General features: G+C 43.0%; 1 pseudogene; it reads right to left on the bottom strand.

Moving 5' to 3' along the window:
* Positions 1-1469: 1469 nt before the first annotated feature.
* Positions 1470-4059, bottom strand: LOC119272202 (annotated as a pseudogene).
* Between the last annotated feature and the right edge of the window lie 3742 nt (positions 4060-7801).

Genomic DNA, 7801 nt, shown 5'->3' with positions numbered 1-7801 from the left:
AACTCCCATCTCCTTTATCATTTCACACTACTTGGTCACTGTTGGCGCGGGCCTTGTGGGGATGTTGTACATCTCATTGAACAACCTAACTATGTCTGGCTCCACTTCATACGCAACCTTCTTCTGCCCCCTTGGCAAGCCCCAAATTCTTTCTACACTTGCTGCATCAACTAGGATCTTCCCCCTATCTGGGATAACAAGCTGTGACAACTCTGGGCCATAACACTTCATGAAAAACTTGACAACATCTCCTGTCGGCGTTGTTTGGATAGTGAAGATTAGCGATGGGAATATAGAAAATGAGTTTTAGCCGATTTCTAGGAAAACCCGTTTTACGTCCGTTTTTACGAATAACCAGTTTACAAATAACTATGTTTGGTATGGAAATTTGGAAAACTGGTCGGCCCAGTTCCTTGTTTGGATGCACACGACTACTAGCTGCTCCAATTACTATTCTCCTCCCGTGAGTGACTCACTTTCCCCAAATCGCACACCATGGCCTCATCCATCCAAGCTCGTTGAGCTGCTACTGCCCTCCGATTCCTCCTCCGCTCGCTCACACCGCTGCTCCCTCGTCTTGCTCGTGGAAGAATCCGCTCGCGGACGCCGGGTACGGCGCGCCTCCACCGTCCTGGACACCGGTTGCTGCTGGACTCCCAGGTCGCCAGGTACATGCCGCCGCGCGCGGACGCCTACTACCGCGCGCCTCCGCCCCTGGATGTTGGTTTCTGCTCGCCTCCCCTCCCTGGACGGCTAGGTCCCCAGGTGTACTCCGTTTCATCGACCGTCGACCCCACACAAGCTGTACCTAGCGAGCGGTCCTGCTTCAAGTCAACGCATATGCCTGCCTCCCCTCCATACCGGCCGTGCAGGCTGCACCGACATCAGCCTGTATCGGTGGCGCCGGGGGCAGCAGGCAGCTATAGCGGATAGGGATTCAAAGCTAGCGGATGGGGATTCAGAGGAGCAGGTATGTTTGATTATTATTTTCAAGTTTTGTACTAGTAAATTAACATGAACTACATCATGCACTTGACGAGAGAAGCTACAGTTATCTCCCTTTTTGGTTTCTTAGCATGTTTTCATGGTCTACGTCACGCACTTGCGAAGAGTATACTACTTCATAACTGACAGGACTTAGCAATTAGCTACATATCTACTTGGTCCATTGAAGAACCTGGTGCGTAGGTACAAGGGGAACACTTGAATGTCACATAAAAATGCACCAATTTGAAGTAGTTTATTGGTTGCTTTACTTCCTGAAAAGATTGGTAGACAATAACATTTCATCTTGTAGCTCCAGATAGAGAGGGAGAGGCAGACGGTGAGAGAGATAGAGAGATAGAGAGATAGAGCATATAAGCCTATAAAAGAATGGGAAGTTCATGTCCATATAAGGAATTAAAAGTTGCAAAAATAATTATGCAGATATATCTGCAATTGAAGATGGAAAACAAATATTACAGTATTTAATCATCTTCTGGTTGAGAACTACGTTGTTGATGTTTAGTCCACAACTCTCGGGCGATGGCAGCACGAACTCTCTCACCAGCAACTCTATCATCTTCTGTTGCTTGCCCATGAACTTGTTGATCACCATGGTCAGTATTTTGTTTTGTTTCCCCATGCTCATAAAGCTCGAATAACTCATCAGGATGATTAACCTTCCTTATGAAGTTGTGGATAATGCAACAAGTCATAACAATTTTCACTTGAGTTCTGTATGGATAAGGAATTTCTCCTTTCCTACTTAGAATTGGAAAACGAGCTTTTAGAACACCAATAGTTCGTTCAACAACATTCCGCAACTGTGCATGTAGATGGTTGAACAAGTCCTTCTCACTAGTATATCGCCGATTACTTCCACGAAAAGAAGCAATATGATAGCGATCTCCACGATACGGGGCAATAGATCTTGGAGTATTTGCGTAGCCTGAATCAACAAGGTAAAATTTACCTGCACATTAATTTCATATCAAACTCAGCATCTTTATATATATATTGTAGATACACAAATAATTGTACTTTACCTTCAGGAACAACTAAACCCCCACTAGTCACAGCCCATCTTAGAACAACTTGATCCGATGCAGAACCCTCCCATCCAGCAGCTACATAAGAGAATGTCATGTCAAATGACACTACTGCCATTACATTTTGAGACGGATAACCATGTCTGTTTCTATAAGGAGTTTGCTTATCAAGCCTGACTTTTGCCTCAATATGTGTCCCATCAATTGCTCCTAGGTAGTTCTGTTGGGATTTTTTGTTAGTCAAAAAATAAAGTTTAAATGGTGTCGACCTTCTATTTATGAAATCATATGTAAAAGAGTATCTGCTTCTAATAGCAAACATACCTTGAAATATGGGTAGAATCTTGCGTCACCCAATATTTTTTATGGGACTTGATTGCGTGAATCTGTTATGCAAACATCACGCAAACCATTTATGGCGTCTAAAACTTTGTTGAAGTGTCGGCTGATTGGTTCGCCAGAATGCTGATATCTATCTTGGATGACATGGTTTCTAACATTGTGAGCAATTGTATGTGGAAACATGAGTAGTTGTTCGTCCACTGTCATTCGATTTGTATCCTTAAGTAACTTCCTCTCTCACAAAGCATCCCGCAACAAGTAGAATGTGTGCTTCTCAAGACGAAATTGTTCATAAAATCTAACTGGATGTCCCTCTAAAAACTCTATCGTTTTCTGAGCACCAGTTAATATAGAAGTGTTACGGGGTGTTCTAAATAACCATGTGAACAACACATCGCGAAACAAGGACACCGCAGAAAAGTTATTAATAAGCACTTGCTCGGAATCAGATAGTTCATCATCTGGCACATCCGAAATGTTCATAGATCCCTGCACGATTTGCATAGTTGACCATATCATCTCTGGATAAATGTTTTAAAATGTAATAGTGCTAAACCGAACAATGAATAATACCAAACTGAAAACAATATTTATTACTTCACACAAACTAACAAAATATAAGTGAAATTGTTTTCTGAATCTTGTAAAGTGCGACAACGACTGAAATAAAATACTATGCTCAAAGGTGTATTACAAAAATTCTAAGGATCAAGAATCCAGAGCTTCCGCGTCTCTTCATCCATCTCAATGAAAATGGCCCATTTATCACCGTCTGTAAATGCCTTTACCGCTTTTAGTTTCTCATTGGGATCTAGATTACTCATACTATTTAGTATTGCCAGACAAGATTTAACCAAGTAAGCTTTAGTTTGTTGTGCTACTGTTTTCTTTGCTTCAGCAATGCTAAGTGATGCATCTGCAAGGCGATCAATTGCTATTATGGCATCATCGGCTGTCCGTTTTTGTCCTCTTGCAGTTTCCTTGGATCCACTTCCAGGGGACTTCTTTTTTTCTGGCTCAATGGTAGTTGACTTCTTGGTGAAGACACCAGGGGAAGCATTGATTTCATCAGAATCAATGTCATGTACTTCAACTTCCGTATTGAGATCAATTTGTGAAGATTTGGTCGTACATGCACCATCTTTTCCTTTGCTAGATACAGCACCAGCTCCAGATGCTGTTGAACTAGCACATATGGCTTGAAGATCTATCCAACTAGGCCACACCTTATCTAGATATTCTTGGATAGCCTTATCCTTCTGCAAGTTGTTTAATGTTTTTGTTAATAATAGGATATGGAAACTTTAGATGAATTCTACTTGAACAAACTTACCTTAATTAGTTCTTCCCAAATATCTTCTGGAGCTTTTATCATTTTGTCATCGTCATCCCAACCAAATCCCGTGAGTTTTAGAAGTCTGTCCATGGTGCTGTAGCAACTCCTGTAGTACTTATGACGATTTTTCAGTTGTTGTAATTCAAGTTTTTCTACCCTTGAATCATTGAATTGTTCTAAGATATCACGCCATGCTTTCTTTGTGTAACATTTTCCTTCTTTTCCTCCATGTAGGCTTTGATCTTTTAATATATTCAGCAGTATTTTGTCCTCTGAAGATTTCCATACATGGCGCTTAGCTTTATCTGTGTTTTCCTTCTTAAATTTTTTTTCCTTCTCATCATCCATATTTTTCTACAAAGGGGATACAAGAAGCAATAATGGAAGATGAGTCATTTGGTTCAAAAGGAATAAATCTACAAAGTGGAAGAAAATGAGCATGCCACTAATCTTTTGTCGCTTGTCTGTCTAACGGGATGTTCACATCCCTTATCAGTTATTTTCCTAGGTTGCTGCCAAGATCTTTAATTTGCTATTAAATCTGGTCTCGCTTGCCCCAAGTACTGCTATCAACATCAGATGACATCACAAGGTATTCTAATCTTCATCTGCTTACTGCTTAGCTCTTACTGCACACTATATATTCTAGATAAATATGATTGATACTTATGGGAAATTATCCTTACAGTGTGCTTTAAACTGCATCCTTGTCATGAAAAATTAACTACTGCACTTGATATATATAGTCATCGATAATCTAATTGTGGTTCGGTGTTAGATCATTTTAGTATTTATATAGGCATTCATAGTGCAATCTGATTCTCTTATGTGCCACATGTTCATATTTACGATACTCCCTAATCAGAGTTGCCTCTAATTTTTCCTTCAACAGTACGTGTTACCATTTAGATTAACAGATTACCAGGTTGTTGGATCTACTATGTCCTAGGAATTGCCCATATGAAATTATCAGAGGTTTTATTCAAAATAGGGTTCACTACCAAATAGATTAATTCAATCAACAGTACCATGAAAATATTTACAAATACAAATTCGTACTGCTGTGTAGCATGGTGAAGGCATGGAACCTGATTGAAGATGGGAAGACTGATTGAAGGTGGGAAGACGATGCACGGAAAGCCTGAAGGAGATGTGGAGCCTGATTGAAGATGACCAACTTCAGATCCAAGGTCAACGTCTCCCATCCAGTGCCTGTCACGGGGATCACAGCCAGCCCTTTGCGATCTGGGTGTATAACATGCGGAAAACAAAGTCTGTCTTTTATAGGCAGTGAAAAGGGCGCGAGGTGAGATGCAAAAAGCAGAATTGGCGCCATCTGAGGTTGTTGAGGAATAGGCGGGGGCGGAGAAAGGCAGTTGCATATGTATATGCTAATCGCGTTTGTGGAAAAATGAGTAATACTAGTTTTCCCACAAACCCAGAATTATGTGTTTTTGGGAAACGAGTTTCCCTATCCACGGGGTTGTTGGACGAGCCAAACAAGATTTTTTTACGGTTAGGCAGTTTCCTTGGCTTACGTAGATTGCGTTCTCTATATTCCTCTTATCCAAACAACGCCTTAATTGTTCTTGTGCCAATATCAAGGACACCGCCAAAGCTTATATCACCGATGGCATCCTTTTGTATATCCTCAAGGCCACTGTTTAGGACTAAAAGTCTTGAAGGTGATGCCCTGTTCCTCGGTGGTGGCCCACTGCTACCAATCTGCGTAAAAATGTACAGAAGAATTCATATTAAAAAAAGGGCAGAGGCTACAATTATATTAAACCGAGCAACCAACTATACTAAATTGAGCAACCCACTATACTAAACTAAGCAAAGCACACCATAATTAAAAAAGCGAGCTGTGTTTGCTAAAAACTGAGCAACTAGAACTATATCAAACTGCAACTGCTAGTACAAAACTAGGCAACTGCTATACTGCTATTCTGCTGCTTATCAAAGATAGGAGTGCATACAAATGATATGCTGATTGAGCATTACATATTTCAAAAAGAAAGAATCAGATGCCACCCTTCTTTCAAGTTTTTCATAAAAAAATACCATGTGCTTGACTTTCTTCGCACGTTTCGGATGCCTCCCTCCTTCATCACGAGGGGCGGAATTGGTGGCCCGTTTCCCCGCCCGGGCAGAATTGGTGGCCCGTTTCCCCGCCCGACCACCCCAGACAGGACCCTCATCCGTCTGCCCAAGCTTGCATCCAACATTGCTCCTTGTTGTTTGAGCCACCACCTCTTCTCCCTCATTTTCACCAACAGTTCTTCCCGCGGCCCTTTTGCTTTTCAAAGCCATTCTGTAGAGGAAACACACCAAAAAATGTCATGATGATGAAAAAAAGACAAGCCCTATAAACACAAGTTCTGCCTGTAGACAAAAAGAAAATGTGTGACTTCACTGTCATCGGGAGGTGAAATGATCTCAATTTACTCCTACCCAGAGATAACTCAACTGCTAAATGCTAGTACTTGCAGAAGCAACTTGGTGCTGAAAACTAGGCAACTACTCACTATTCGTAGCAACTAAAAATGACAAAAAAACAAGCACATATTACTCCTCATCACAAAACAAGCACATGTTCATCTTCATCACATAGCTAGCCATCAAAAAACTCCTAAAGTTGTTAGTTACGATAAAAATAGTGTGGTTGGATTCAACCAACCAAAAAAAATACTTCATAACCCAAAAAACTTCGAAAGCTGCTAGTTATTCATGATGATATCTCATCTTCTATTCATAGTTATGATAAACAACAACTCGATGGTGAATCTGGCAACGTCATGTTTGGTACACTAATTTAAAGAACACTACAAAATGATAACAACTTGGTGGTGGAATCTAGGCACTTGGACAATAATGAGATGGCAATGGCGAAAAATCGACCAACCACAAAAACCATCTTCCCCAATAAAACAGTGTTGCTCGATGTTGAACAAAAGGCAACTACTGCCCTATTTCGTGCAACTCTGAATACTATGAAGTTCGATTGCCTCTCCATCACACAAATTGCAGGGATAACTAAGCAACTACCATCATATTTCTATACAACTGCATTTGGGGATTCAAGCAACATCAAAAATAAAACGAATCCTATGGCCCGGTCAGATGCATCCCCTTACCCTGCCCCTCCATCTCGCAAATTGCAAGAAAAACTAAGCAACTACCATGATATTTCTATACAACTGCATCCGGGGATTCAAGCAACATCAAATAAAACGAATCCTATGCCCCCGTCGCTAGGATTCGGTCAGATGCATCCCTTTACCCTACGCATCCACCCTTTCAAGGACTCAATTCCCCTCCCCCTCCCCTCGCCATAGCAACGCGGAGCCCTTTCCCCACCATAGCAACGCCGAGCCCGCAGACGCCATGGACAACCTCCATGCCCGCCTAGTCACCCAAACTCTAACGCTGCAAACACGAACTCCAAACCGAATCTGGAGCGCAACCGAGGAGGAGAGGGAGAAGAGGTGCCGGGTTTTACCTCCGCCTGTAGCCGGAGACTCGCCGTGCTCACGGCCTCCCGCACCGGCGACTCCGTGCGGGATCCACAACCGCAGAACCTCGCGCCGTGCGTCGTTGCTAGATGAGAGGGAGGAGAGGGAGAAGTTCGAATGAAAAGGGGACGAGGGCGATGGGGCAGTTTCGAACAAGAGGAGCGGTCGGTGTGGGCGGTTTCACCTGAATTAATGCAGCCCGGGCCCACCACACACCACACGTCGCGCCTATTCTCGTAAGAGCATTACTAGTAGAGCCCTCAAACCCTCAAATCCCTAAAAATAACCGCTTTTTACAGTTTTCGCCGAAAAAACTCCGTAGACTAGAACCTCTAAACCCTCAAACCCGTAAAAAAATTTAGAGGTCCAACCCTTAAACGACTTTGCAATCTGTAGAAGTAGGGGTTGAGGGGAAAATCTCCCCCCAACCCGCACTCCTCCTCATCGCAGTCATCCTCGCTAGCGCGGGAGCCAACCGCTCGCCAGCCCACCGCCGCCTCCCGCTGCTTCCCGCCCTGCCGGCGATGGAAGCCCCCGCCGCGGCCGCGCCCCCGCCCGCCGCACCAGCCGCTCCC

The sequence above is a fragment of the Triticum dicoccoides genome, chromosome 3A (genome assembly GCF_002162155.2).
Source record: "Triticum dicoccoides isolate Atlit2015 ecotype Zavitan chromosome 3A, WEW_v2.0, whole genome shotgun sequence".
NCBI lineage: Eukaryota > Viridiplantae > Streptophyta > Magnoliopsida > Poales > Poaceae > Triticum > Triticum dicoccoides.
The sequence above is the reverse complement of the archived record's forward strand: the minus strand, read 5'-3'. Positions and strand labels throughout refer to the sequence as shown.